A 14,946-nucleotide genomic window follows, 5' to 3' on the forward strand; every position below is an offset into this window, starting at 1 on the left:
AGGAACACTCCTCCATTGCTAGTGGGATTGCAAGCTTGTACAACCACTCTGGAAATCAGTCTGGTGGTTCCTCAGAAAATTGGACATATTACTACTGGAGGATCCAGCAATACCTCTTCTGGGCATATACCCAGAATATGTTCCAACTGGTAATAAGGACACATGCTCCACTATGTTCATAGCAGCCTTATTTATAATAGCCAGAAACTGGAAAGAACCCAGATGTCCCTCAATAGAGGAATGGATACAGAAACTGTGGTACATTTACACAATGGAGTACTACTCAGCTATTAAAAACAATGAATTCATGAAATTCTTGGGCAAATGGATGTATCTGGAGGATATCATCCTTAGTGACATAACCCAATCACAAAAGAAGTCACAAGATATGCACTCACTGATAAGCGGATATTAGCCCAGAAACTTAGAATTCCCAAGGTGCATTTTGTAAAATACAAGAAAACCAAGAAGGATGATCGTCGTGTGGATACTTCATTCCTCCTTAGAATAAGGAACAAAATACCCATGAAAGGATATAGGTACAGAGACAAAATTTAGAGTTAAGATGAAAGGATGCACTATCCAGAGACTACCCCATCCAGGAATCCATCCCATCATCAGCCGCCAAACCCAGATACTAATGCACATACCAGCAAGATTCTGCTGAAGGGACCCTGATATAGTGGCCTTTTGTGAGGCTATGCCAGTGCCTGGCAAACACAGAAGAGGATGCTCACAGTCAGCTATTGGATGGAACACAGGGCCCCCAATGGAGNAGCTAGAGAAAGTACCCAAGGAGNTGAAGGGGGCTGCAACNCTNNAGGTGGAACAACAATATGAACNAACCAGTACCCCCTGAGCTNGTGTCTCTANCTGCATATGTAGCAGAAGATGGCCTAATTGGCCAGCATTGGGAAGAGAGGCCCCTTGGTCTTCTAAACTTTATATGACCCAGCACAGGGGAATACCAGGGCCAAGAAGTGGGAGTGGGTGGGTAGGGGAGCAGGGGCGGGGGGGGGGAGCGTATAGTGAACTTTTGGGATAGCATTTGAAACGTAAATAAAGAAAATATCTAATAAAAAAGGGAAATCATAGAAAATAAAAAAAAAAGAAAATGTACGTTAATAATAACAAAGCAAAAGAAGGGCAATTTAAACTACTGGATTTCAAATACATCATCATATAAAATTGCATGGGGGAACTTCTTGAAAGACAAGGGATGGAGAATTTATTTTGGCTCTAAGTTTTGGAGGTGCAGGTCCATGCTCAGTTGCTGCATTATTTCCAGGCTTGTGTGAGTCGAGACATCCAAGGTAGAAAGGTTTGGGAAGCAGTGCTGCTCACTGCAGACTAACAGGCACACAGCATGCTACCACTCAGTCTACGTTAAACACTCAAAATGGGGCCATCCATACTCAAGCCATTTTTCCTTCTTAGCCATTTCTCTCAGGAAAATCTCCCCCTTCAACCTAGATACACTATATTAATCTAAGTATACTTGAATGGAATAGAGTTGACCATCAAAATTATGGAACCAAAATTGCAATCCACTGGATTCAAGCACTAATTAATAGATATCATGAAAATCTATGACAACTGTTAGGAGGCATACTTAGAGAAGAGACATACAAGTTTTCTCAGCATGCAGAGAAAATAAATCACTCTTACAAAATCATCTTAGTCCAACATCTAGACGGAGGCCTATTATCAAGATGTTTAAAATTTTTAAATGTTTCCATTGACAACATAAACAGAGAGACAAATGAGAAGGACATTTAGCTGGCATCAGATGAAAACTTTCTTAACCATTAGAGAAAATTATTGGCAACCTGCATTGAAGACCATTATGATAATGTATGTGTTCACTTCCATGTTTCCCATCTCTCAGTGATCTTGTAATTGTTGGGCAAAGCCACGAGACTGAGTGAAGGACTAGGAAAGTACTGTACCAGAGATCAGATACCCAGGAAACCAAAGCAGAAGCACGGAGAATGAGCAAGTCAGAATAAAATGTAGCGTCTCAACCTTTAAGTTTACAAATGCTGTCAGTGAAGAATACTTGCATTCACAATAAGGAATAAAAGTTGTTAATTTTATGAATTTTAACAAAACTTAAGTCTTAAGCCAAAATAATGCACATGAAAATATTTACACAGTCTTAGTAATTTGAACATTGAATGTTGATTTTATCCAAACATAAAATTATGTTTGGATAAAATGGGTTTAGCATATTAAATCTAGGAAAGAAGACAATTCTGCCAATCATGTACCTGTCTTAAAACTTGTCTAAACATCACAATAGGAAGTTAATATTGAACACTAATATTGAACAATGATAAACTAAGATAATTAACATCAGCGTATTTCATTTAAAATAAAGCAGTTACCTCTAAATGTCCAGCAATTGAATGCTGGTCTCACATCATGGCAAGATTGTATTACATAAAGACTTGTAGCTAGCTGTTTCTGTTGCTGTTATTATGAGCTTCTTGAGACCATTTCATTTATATATACATATACATATACATATATATATATATATATATTCATAAAAAAACAAATTTAAAGTTAAGTTAGAATAGTTTTTAATTCTACAAAAAGTACTTACATCATTGTTACTTATATACCCTGGCAATTATGGAGAATTATCTTCCTCTAAGTTCTAAGGAATATTTTAAAAGAAGCATTAAGACATTGTTTGCATTCACCTCATCTTTTTGAGCCAAACTATTTCTTACTATAAAGAGAAAAACAGTCTCCTACCAAATGAGAGCCTAGAAGATTCCCTGTCTGCCTTTATGCTATATAAGCACCTAGAGTCTGACAAATTACAGAGGCAGATGTTCACAGCCAACCACTGGACTGAGCACAGGGTCCCCAAAGGAGGAGTTAAGAGAAAGAACTGAAAGAGCTAAAGGAATTTTCAACCAAATAGGAAAAACAATATCAACCAACCAGACTGCCCAGAGCCCCCAGGGACTAAACCAAAAGAGTTTGTACCAAAGAGTACACATGGAAGAACCCATGACTCCAGCCTCATATGTAGCAGAGGATGGCCTTTTTGGGCATCAATGGGAGGAGAGGCCCTTGGTCCTGTGAAGGCTCAATGTTCCTCTGTAGGGTAATGTCAGGGTGGGTGGGTGGGGGAACAACCTCACAGAAGTAGGGGAAGGAGGGGTTTTATAGGAGGACTCCAGGACTTGGGGGGTGACCAGGAAAGGGAATAAAATTTGAAATGTGACTAAAGAAAATATACAATTAAAAAAAAAAAAGAAAATTGAGGTCTATTCTTTGACAGAAATTAGAAAATTAACATGTGGTCTGCATACAAGACTATGGAGTCTACCATTATGTTTTTCAAAGCATACTGCTTTCCAGGTTAAAGGTATGTTTTAAATAGAGCACATTATTTCTTTCTTTCAGCCTAACTCAATGAATGAGATGTCCATTTTTCTTCCTGTTAGTGAGAGTATACATGAATTTCAAAAGATCAAGTGTTTATACCTGTAATATCAATATATCTGATAGGAGGATAGTGAGCAGCAATACTTTCATCTCTAGGAACTAGTATTTGCAGTTTCTACTATAGACTGCAGTTATACATGATTTTTGGTATGGATGGTGTTATCTCACTGATACGGGTTCCTAAAGTGATTTAACACACATCTTAAAATTTGATCCAGAGGTTTATACTATTGATCATCATTCAGCCACTGTCAGATTACTATCTAAAAGTGTAAAACGATTGTTTTCAATACAATGTAAGATAAAACAACCTCTTATTGGGCAGAAATTTATATCTTTGTATAAGAATACCACCTATATTGACTAGGAAGCCAGTTGTGTTCAGACCTCACATTCGACAGCAAGATCACAGGAATCAACGGCTGAGAGTCTGATATTTGAGGTCTAATATTATAATAGTCAACATTGAAGACAGTCCTATATTACAGAAAAAAATTATTGAAGTAGATCAGTTTACCTTTTATGATAATACTAATATTAATTTTATGGTAATAATTTTATAACAATTCTTAACTTTTTGCAGCATTGAGCAGAAAAATTGAAGTAAGTAATATTTTATCAGTTACAAAATTTTCAGTTCCCAGATGATGATAATATTGGCCATATTCTTTAAAATAAATTCTCTTTATTCTTTTGTTCTTGTTTCTAATCTGCGATTACTCCAACTCATCTTTAATTTCCTGCCTTACAATGTTTCTGTCTTCAAACAAATGTTTTGATAGCCATCTCTTTTATTGCTTTTGTTATTGTTTGTTATTTTATACCAAATGAGTGTTTGCAAGAAAGCAATTTAAAACTGAACACCAAGCCCCAACCCCTTAGTTCAGTCCTAAACATCTCAATCTACTCCTAAAATGGATTTTCAATAAGGAAATATGTTAACTGTCAAGCCAAAATTAATTGATTGAAGTGGTAGTTGAAAACTGTTGGAATATCATTTTTATTGTGTCTGGAAAAGAGACCTACCATACAGCTTAGGGTAGTCTGTAATTCCTGAGCTTGAACATACCCAGTACCATCAATGGAACTTGTTATGCCATGCCCTGCTCTTATTGTGAACACAATTATTACTAGTTCTTTGAGAGTTTTATAACCTTGTTTGATCATATTCAACCCCCACACTCACACTTGTAAGATATGCATCCTCTTTCTTGCCTTTTGAAAATATTATTTTTCCCATCAAAACCAATTTGTGTTGCCCAAGTACTCTTTGATGTTTGGAGCATGTTTATTGGATGTTTGGAGCATAATTAATTTGTTAGGGGCTACACTCTTAAAACTGTCTCTCCTTCTCCCAGCAGTTATCAATAGCCAATAAATAGTTCCCATGACTAGAGGTGATTTTCATGACAGTTTCATCTAATTGCTGATACTTGCTCTGTCTTGGGCTCACCCATGTATGTGGATATTTTCACTACCAATGTGAGTTCACATGGGAAACCTCCCTGTAGTGGCCAGAAGATAGATATAATCCTTTTAGTTACCCATCACTTCTGGCACTTAGATTTTCTTACCTCTCTTATACCTACAATGATCCCTCAACCTTGGGAGAAGGCTGTGACATGTATATATTCCATTTATGAGTGAGGATTCTGCAGGTTCTTATTTACATCTCTTCCAAGTGTAGATCTCTGTGTTAACCACAATCACTGCAAATAGATGCTTCTCAGCTGAGGGCTGAGAGATTTGTTGATTAAAGTGTGTGGTGGTTTGAATGAGAATGACCCCCATAGACTCATAAATATGCATAATTTGTCATTAGAGAATGGTGTTACTTGATAGGGATTAGGAGTTATGGCCTTCTAGGAGTAGGCATGGCCTTGTAGGGGTATTTCATTTGGGGGTGGACTCTGGGGTTTCAAATGCTCCAGCCAGGCCCAGTATCTCTCTGCCTGATGCCTATGGATCTGGATCTAGAACTCCCAGCTCCTCTCCAGGATCATGTCTATCTGCATGCTGTATCTCATTCACAATGATAATGGTCTAAACCTCTGAACTACAAGCAAGCCCCAGTTAAGTGTTTTACTTTGTAAGAGTTGCTGGGGTCATGATGTCCCTTTTACAGTAATAGAACACTGACTAAAACGAAGTCAGTTGGAATCAGTTTAAATAGTAATGGGTTTTCTTCTATGGCTTATAACCTGTCCAGTCACTGGATCTTAGCCTCAAATTTTTCCAGATAAGACTTTTTATTTTTTCTGGAGTGTAATTTGTAGTCAATCAGAAGGTGATTGTTGACTTCTTGTGTGTTCATGCTTCTAATGCACCAGTGGTATGTCGTGCCAGTCACTCATTACTGAAGCTTACATGTTTAATAATTGCTTATGATTGATATTTTTCTTCTCTCTTCCAGTACTGTGCATAGCACCTTCTATTGCTATGAAATGTAGTTAATAGAGACAAAACCTCTGTGTAATTAAGCTTAATTTCTCTATGTTCTGTATGTCAAGTACATGTTGTCTTCAATAATAGGGTCACACCATCAAGGTCTAGAGGAAAACTAAGATCAACAGCAATTGCCTATGTCATTTAAGGGTCTATTGGAATTTATGGGTCAACAACTCCAAAAAAAAGTAATCCATACCTGACTGTGGGCTTTTTATTTGTTAGCCTCCAAAGTCTAATAAGTTCACTGCTACACTGTTATAGGGTAATTCCATTTTTAATTCTCTCTCCCCTCTTTACCCTGTCTCTTTGTGTGTAAAATATTGAAGAATTTGCATAGTTACTGAATTAATAGTGTGAAGACATTAGGACATTTGATAAAATAGTTGATAAAGGTGCTTTGTGAAATCAAAGTTCTGGCTTTTGTTCAAAAAGACAAAGCAAGTTTCTGAATATTCATGTTATATAACCTTTGTATGTTAATCTATACCTTATTCAGTATTATGTAATCATAAATTTGAATTTTTACTTATTTACTATAAATAAAAAGAGGCTTCCTATAAAATACTGAGATAAATTTTACTGCTTATAAAGGCTTCTGATTTATGACCCTAGCATTATTTGTTGTAGAAAAGTAAGATTTTTAAGGTTGTAAGAGAAAGATTCTTCATTTTAGTTTACTTGGTATGGCTTAGAAGTTGGTTTTGTTCATTCTGTGACATTAAATCCTACTGTGTCCTCCACAGATGCAATGATAAGCATCATGTACTCAATCATGGTGTCTTAGTAAGGATTTCTATTCCTGCACAAACATCATGACCAAGAAGGAAGTTGGGGAGGAAAGGCTTTATTCAGCTTACATTTCCATACTGCTGTTCATCACCAAGGAAGTCAGGACTGAAACTCAAGCAGGTCAGGAAGCAGGAGCTGATGCAGAGGCCATGGAGAGATGTTCCTTACTGGCTTGCTTCCACTGGCTTGCTCAGCCTGCTCTCTTATAGAACCCAAGACTAACAGCCCAGAGATGGCACCACCCACAAGGGGCCCTTCCCCCTTNGAGATGGCACCACCCACAAGGGGCCCTTCCCCCTTGATCACTAATTGAGAAAATGCCTTACAGCTGGATCTTGTGGAGGCATTTCCCCAACTGAAGCTCCTTTCTCTGTGATAACTCCAGCTGTGTCAAGTTTACACAAAACTAGCCAGTACACATGGTAAAATATCAGACATTCCCACATTAAAAATGCTGTATAAAATCATTCCTACTGGACATTTTGTAAAGTTTCTGCCCAGTATATAAAGCAAATGGATTATCAGAGGAGGACACAAAAAAATCAGTAAAACATCTTGGAATAAAACTGATGACACACAACAGACATATGCTGCTCTTTTTGCCTTGCCCTTTATTGCTTCCCCGAATTACAAATCCTCACTGTCACTTCCTGTGTCCTTTGCATTGAAGTCATTGCTGGGAGCCTACCATCTGCTTCATGGTCACTGTCACTTCTCTAGCCCACGCATCTACGCTATTTGTTTCATTTCAAATTCAGCTTCCTTCCACCTCATTCTCAGTTGCCTACCACATTTGTGTTTAACAAGGAAATCAACTGACATGGCATCTCTTTTTGTCTCTTAGCAAGTAAACCTAAGATAGTTACTTCATATTGTGTATAGATAGCATATAATATACTATTAAGATCTTTATATATGCTGTGTTTGTTATAGTGAGTAATAAATTACTTATAATATTTCCTGATATCTATATTATGCACAGATCCAGGGTATCACAACAAACTTAGTAGGTGTTAGTATATTCTTTGAAGTTATTAGCTTTCATTTCCAATTACATGGGTACAAGTGTGCCTATGTAGGCACATTTGCATGGGAGGGCAAGAGTTCATTGAATCAAGAAGAGGGCATTGGAAACTTGGAGCTGAATTATTATAATACACAGGTGACTACCACAGGACGGGGGTGCTAGGATCCAAACCTTGGTCCTCTGTGAGAGCCTGAAGGGCTTTTATACCCTGAGCATATTTCCATGTCATAGTATGTTTTGGTATGTTTTGCTTGGTTCCATATCTTTAGTTATTGAAAAGCCTCATTTAAGTCAGTCTCATTTCATCCCCAGGTGACTTTCCCAGCCACTTACATTGTCTTTTTGTGAGTAAAGGACATGGGAATACATATCTGAATTTTGGTTGCTAATAAATACTAATTCACCATGACTCTATTACATATTACATGGAAATCTATGGGTTTTAAATATGAACTACTGAGTGATCTTAATTTATTCTACATGTATAGACTTAAATGACTATTGACACTCGCTGTGTGAAAAATATTTTGCAGCGTCATATGATTATTTCAAAAATTCAAGAAATATAATTCCGATGCATTACTACAGTTTTTGGTAACAATGAATAACTTTCACTGTCACATGTGTACTTCTTCTGAAATTTGAGATCATGATGTCACAAATATGTGGCAGGAATTAACTTCTAGATCAATGAGTCAATTCTGTCTTAAAGTTCTATGCCCTGATTTTCATATTACATGTGTTTTGTGAGTAGATGTCATGAAAATGAAGTGCTTTAGGTCAATACACTTGTGTTTTCTCCAGTGATGAATTCCCTTCTCTAAGAGGAGAGGAATATTCCCTTTTCTTAGAGGAATCTTTGAACCTGGCTGAATTAATGGGCAGTGAAAGAAAGGAAACTTTCTCAACAAACATTTATCTGAAGAGGCTTCACACCATCAGGAAAGAAAACAAAGACATAAAATGCTATGAAAGAGAGAGGGAGAGAGAGAGAGAGAGAGAGAGTGAGAGAAAGAGAGAACAACAAAGACAAAGACAAAGAGAGGAAATCAAAACCCAGTGAATCCAGTGACTCCTAACACCGTTTGAATTGATAATAATAACTAATGTTTTTATAATTTTGAGGCAAGGTCTCATCATGTAGCCCTATTTGACTGGAACTTGCTATATAGAACAGAATTACCTTGAATTCTACCCTCCCAGTTCTGGGATTAAAGTACTTGCCACCAATTTTAAGTTTGTTTAGTGATGGTAAACCTTATAAACATAAACATAAAAAAACATAAAAAACATAAAACATAAAAAAAAAACATAATGAGCAAAATAATTTAGGCTCTAATTCAGTAGTCTTGTGCTTTGGAGATGGTTCAGTTTCAGAGAATTGGTCTTTGTCCAGAGGACCCAATTTCAGCTTTTGGTACCCACATCAGTTGGCATAAGTACCTGTAATTACATCTCCAGGGAAATCCTTTATGGAGTCATACACACACACACACACACACACACACAAAAAAACATGCACACATGCACACAGGCAGGCACACACAAGCTTATGCAAATGATGCATGCATGTATGCACAAATGCATACACTAAGAAATCTTTAAGACAATACTGAAATTGATTTAGTTGATGCTCTTCTTCAAGCTCAAGCATGGTCACATATCTACATATTTTTGAATTTTACAGCAATAAATTTCTTCAAGCCATTTGTCTCCTTGAAGCTTTATTCTTTGACTGTATATTTAATATAATAAATATCTTTGCCTAAAATGCATAATATTTAAATATAAAGTATTTTTTTGTTTTTAACAAATATTAGTTGATTCAGAGAACAAGACAATGCAAAGCTTATGAGCAAGTTACTGTTCAGAGGCCCAAAGGGACTGGTGAGACCAGAGTTTTGAACCTTCTACATGGCTCAAGAACAAGTACTTGAGGTCAACTCACAGTTACAATGTTTGCATACCACAATTTAGATACACTGCATTTATTTGTTCCACTATTCTAACTTCTACTATGAATTGTTGGTTTTTATCTTTTGTGGTGATCTATAGATAAGCACATAATTTATCCTTTTGTTAAGTGGTTTATTAATGATATAAAAAGAAGAAACAAAACTATCATTATGCTTGCTCACAGATTTAGCTCTGTGTGTATTGAGGACAGGATGGTATGCCCTATCTGGGCAGATCATCTTTCACTTTCTTCTCTGTGATTTTCCATACCTAATGCCAAAAAGAGCAAAAGTATGCTGTTCCTGAAGATGATTTGATGAGGACTAACTTTACTTATGATTAAATTTGAATGAAAAGGTGTGTAGAACTGTGCAAGGAATATGGTCTAACTGTATCTCTTTGTTGAAGTGATGGAAGGAGGAGGAAAAATGACTAAGTGATAGAGGAAGGAATAGGAAAGGAAAGGGTGTCAATTATTTTTGTAATTGTAGGTATTTCTTTTTTTTTCTGAAAAGTTTAAGTAGAAATAAATGTATGAACATGGGCTATTTGTATCTCTTCAGAGGCAGACAGTGGGGAGTGTGTTAGTTGATACTAAATTTTAGACTAGATATCTTTCGAATTCTTTCAATGTAGGGTAATACGGGTCAGAATTTTTATAGGGCACACAAATTTGATGGACAGTTCCAAAGTTCAAAGACCTCATCAATAGGAACATAGGTATCTGGGAAAGCTAACTGCCAATGTTTTAAGAATTGTCACTATATAATAAAAATAAATGTAAATTTTATGCATCACAAAATAAAATAAAAAGAATCACGTAAAAACATAGCACACTCAATCCTATGATTATTTATACAATGAGAATTTTCTCAGTTATCATTATCCATCAATACCTGTTATATAAATATCACACTGCAATATTTGTGTCACATATAAATGTATGTTGAAATACAATATTGGTGATGCAATATTATGAAAACATATCATATGCTAAGACACTGGAACTTTTGCTGGACTTCCCAGACATATAATATATCGTAAGGTCATTTGTACCTTAAGACTGCTATTTTACTGTGCACTCCGCCTGTTTATTTAAGCATCCTTTAAGAGAACAATGTAAAAATTAGCCTTAAATACATTGAATTTCCCATGTAATCAACTCTTAGAACTTAAGATAAAGCATAGCTGTAACCTTAAGTTATGTTCTCTTCCATGATCTTGTCCTAATAATAATGCATGTGTGTTTTGATAATAATTTTCTGAAAATAACAAATGGAGGAAACCTGACAAAATGAACTTCCAACACAAATGGTTAGTGCAATGTACAGATAACTGCTTGATAAACAGGGGTACTTGACAACTGTGTTATCTGGAACAGGTGGAGTAATTGACTGAATCCCTTGTAAAATATTTGGTAAATATTTAGGAAAAGTAAGTCATTCCTTTGCCATGTGATATTTTCTTGGTCATTTAATAAATACAGAGAAAAGTACATTTTTAGAGTCAGAAACACTCAAAAGGCATATTAGACAAAGTTATAGACATATAGGAATAGACTCAAAAGAGAACCAAGGCAGGCCAGGATTCCAACTCATACAACAGACAGACGTGGAGATGGAAGACATAGAAAAGTTGAAGTAGAAAATTCAAATATGGCCTATACCAACACATTATTGGTGATTCTGAGTTAATTATTAATGTATATAAACTGACAGTATTTTAATACCTTGTGTAAAATTGATAAAATGTTTAATCTATTATGTGAAACAGGTTATTTACACATAAATTGAAATACTTTATATAAATGTAAAACATATATTAATATTCACATTTCTGTAACAGGTATCCTGTTTTCCCTTATGTATAAGGTTCAAACTTAGTGATTATTAAAAATATAGACTAGAATACAGAAGCTTAATCAATATGTACATATGGATTATATATATATATATATATATATATATATATATACACACACACACACACACATATGGCATTAAAATCTTAAGAAGATTTTATAATGAGGATTTCATTGCAAATCTGTTTTCTTTTTTTATATACAGAAAAACATTAAAATCCTCATCTTTCTCACTTATAAATATAACTAATTATTATTATAGAAGCATTGTACTTGTGAAAAATTTCTAATAGTTAAATAGATTTTCACTATTGAAAAATATACTGTTATAAGTTATATATAAACATACTTGAAATGTTCATAATTTTCAATGCCATTAAAACAGACTGTAGGAAACATTCTATTGTTTAAATCTTTTTAGACATTACTAATTATTGCATTACATTAAATCACTACATATAGAATTGCTATGTCAAAAGCAAGAGCCATTAAGATACTTGATATACAGTCCAAATGCTTATTGTGTACTTTCTATCTTTTCATAGCCCTGTCCATAGAATGCCTGATTGTTTTAATTTCTTTTTTCTTTGTCCTTGAACCTGTTTAAAGCAGAGAATCAAAGGGAATTACACATTAAAAAAAAAAAAAAAGAAGAAGACTGGTGTGCAGGTTTAGCAAAATATAAAAATATTTATAATTAAGTTGTTAATTTCAATGTTTTCTTTCTGGACTCAACAGTCTATGACTCTAGCCAATGGCAATTTCATGCTGGTGCTTTTCTATAGCCATATTTTAGTAAAGGAAGTCATGGTTAAATGCGAGAGATTGAGACTTTTCTAGTTTTGAAATCTGAAATAAGGGAGTCTTTTGGGTCATTGAGCAATTTGCCAGTCTGAATTGTCTACTCTGTAAGTTATAAAAGTTGTTGTCTCTGGGGTAGGTCAGCTTTTTGGCATCTGTGTTTTAAAATTAGGTTTGGTTCTAGAAAACCCTGTTGAAATTTGCCCCTCCTATCCTCATGTATGCAATCACAACTTTTTCTTGGAGCTCAGGTATTTTGACCCTGGTTTTAAAATTAAATCTATGCATTGCTATAAACTCTGCCATTTACAGTTGTGAGGGAGAAGTATGTATTGATTTTAGAGACATAATAGAACTTCAAAAGCATAATTCTTTTTAAACAAAAAATATTTTAGTATTTAAAAAGCACTTGTGAAGCTTCAGTATGAGTTTTGTAGGATAATGATGGCAGAGATGCAACAATGAATGATGGAGAAGTGGCCTTGTTGGACACACTCAACTCACCTGGAGCCAAAGCTCATCATGTCCATCAACATTGGGGCCAGCATACTGACAGCCAGGCACTGCCACTCAGGTTTCACAGGCCAAGAACTGCTTGCCTTTTATTTTGAGCTGGAACAGAATATAATATCAGTCATCTATTTCCTTTCAAAATTAATGAAATACTTATTTTACTATATTTTCTGTTATATGAGACATTCAATTATCAGAATATTCAACACAAAGGGAACAGTAAACTCTTGACCTCTCTAATTTATACCTCAGTGGATAACACTGCACCTGTGTCAGTCAAGGGTCCATCTATAGTTTATCTTCTATAAAGCAGTTCTTGTAAAAGCATATTACTTCAGTGAAATCATTTATATGCGTTTGGTTTAAGTAATTGATATGCTAATTTAAACAGTCATTTTACATGCATTGTCTTTAAAGACTATAAATCCAAATACATTTTATTTATTTTATCCAAATACATTTTAAACCCCCAAAGAAGCAAATTTTAAAAATTTATTTATGAATAAATCTGCTATGAACACAGCTGAACAAGTGCCATTGTGGTGTAGTAGGTCATCTTTTGTCCAGGACTGGTATAGCTAGATCTTGAAATGCAACCATTTCCAAGTTTCTGAGAAACCACCAAATTGATTTCCAAAGTGGTTGTACAAATTTTCAATCCCACCAGTATTGGAAGAGTGTTTCCCTTGATCCATATCCTTGCCATCATGTGATATCACTTCAGTTTTTGATCTTAGCCATTCTAATATGCGTAAGATGGAATCTCGGGTTATTTTGATTTGCATTTCCCTGATGACTAATGCTGGGATACAGTTAAGTGCTTCTCGCCCATTCCAAATTCCTCTATTGAGAATTCTGTGTTTAGCTCTGTACCCCAATTTTTAATTGGATTATTTTACTTGGCGGTGTCAAATTTCTTGAATTATTTATACATTTTGGATATTAGTTTTCTGTCAGATGTAAGGTTGGCAAATATCTTTTCTCATTCTGTAGGATGCAGTTTTTTCCTTTTGATGGTATCTTAGCCTTGCAAAAACTTCTGTTTCATGATGTCCCATTTATTAGTTGCTGATCTTAGTGTCTGCACTGGAAACAAACTAGATGTCCTTCGACTGAAGAATGGATAGAGAAAATGTGGTATATCTACACATTGGAATACTATCCAGCTATTAAAAACAAGGAAATCATGAAATTTGCAGGCAAATGGGTAGAACCAGAATATATTATCCTGAGTGAGGTAACCTAGACCCAAAAGAACATGCATTGTATGCACTCACTTATAGTGGACATTAGTTATAAAGTACAGAATAACCATGCTACAGTTCAGAGACCCAAAGAAACTATGTAATAAGGAGGATCAAAGGGAGGATGCATGAGTCTCACTTAAAAGGAGAAACCAAAGAGTCATAGGAGGTGGATGGAGAAAGGGAACAGAGTGGAGGAGGGGGTGAACACAGGGGAATAGAGATGGGGATGAGATGTGGGGAGAGTGGGAGTGGGAGAGAGCCGAGAGGGAGATTAGAAATCAGTGCTGATCATCTCTAAGACAACCTGAAGACCTATGCCTGGGGAGCCTCTATGGAGTCCATAGGGGTGATCCTAATTGAAAGTTCTATCAGCTATATGGATATGGAGGATATGGGGTCTCCATACCAAGGTTATGGAGACTGAAGGTGGGACTTCCAATGGAGGGAGGTGAACATCAACCCAACCCCAAAACCTTCAACCCAAAATTTGACCTGTCCACAAGATGCATATTTATAGTACAGACTAAGGGAATGGCCAGCCAATAACTGACCCAACTTGAGACCAATGCCACAAGAGTGAGCCAATCCCTGACATTAATGATACTCTGCTATGCTCGCAAACAGAAGGTTAGCACCGCTTTCTCCTGAAGGGCTTCATCCAGCAGCAGATGGAAATAGATACACAGACCCACAGCCAAGCATCACGTAGTGCTCAGCAAGTCCTGTAGAAGAGTAGGGTACAGAATTGAGTCAGCCAGAGGGGTCAAGGACAACACAAGAAGACCTACGAATTTGCTGGTAGTGGTGGCACACCCCAGTAGGATTTGCTAAAGGAGGCA

At 35.9% G+C, this 14,946-nt stretch overlaps 1 protein-coding gene across 46 annotated transcripts in view; it reads right to left on the reverse strand.

Moving 5' to 3' along the window:
* Ptprd (protein tyrosine phosphatase receptor type D) overlaps positions 1-14,946 on the reverse strand; it is a 2,152,432-nt gene that overhangs the window by 1,535,307 nt on the left and 602,179 nt on the right. For all 46 annotated transcript variants that reach the window (XM_029539561.1, XM_029539552.1, XM_029539551.1 and 43 more), the window contains one exon: positions 12,852-12,959. The gene's annotated coding sequence lies outside the window, so the exon portion shown is untranslated. The remainder of the gene's footprint in view (positions 1-12,851; positions 12,960-14,946) is intronic.

Source organism: Mus pahari, chromosome 6 (assembly GCF_900095145.1).
Source record: "Mus pahari chromosome 6, PAHARI_EIJ_v1.1, whole genome shotgun sequence".
Lineage (NCBI taxonomy): Eukaryota > Metazoa > Chordata > Mammalia > Rodentia > Muridae > Mus > Mus pahari.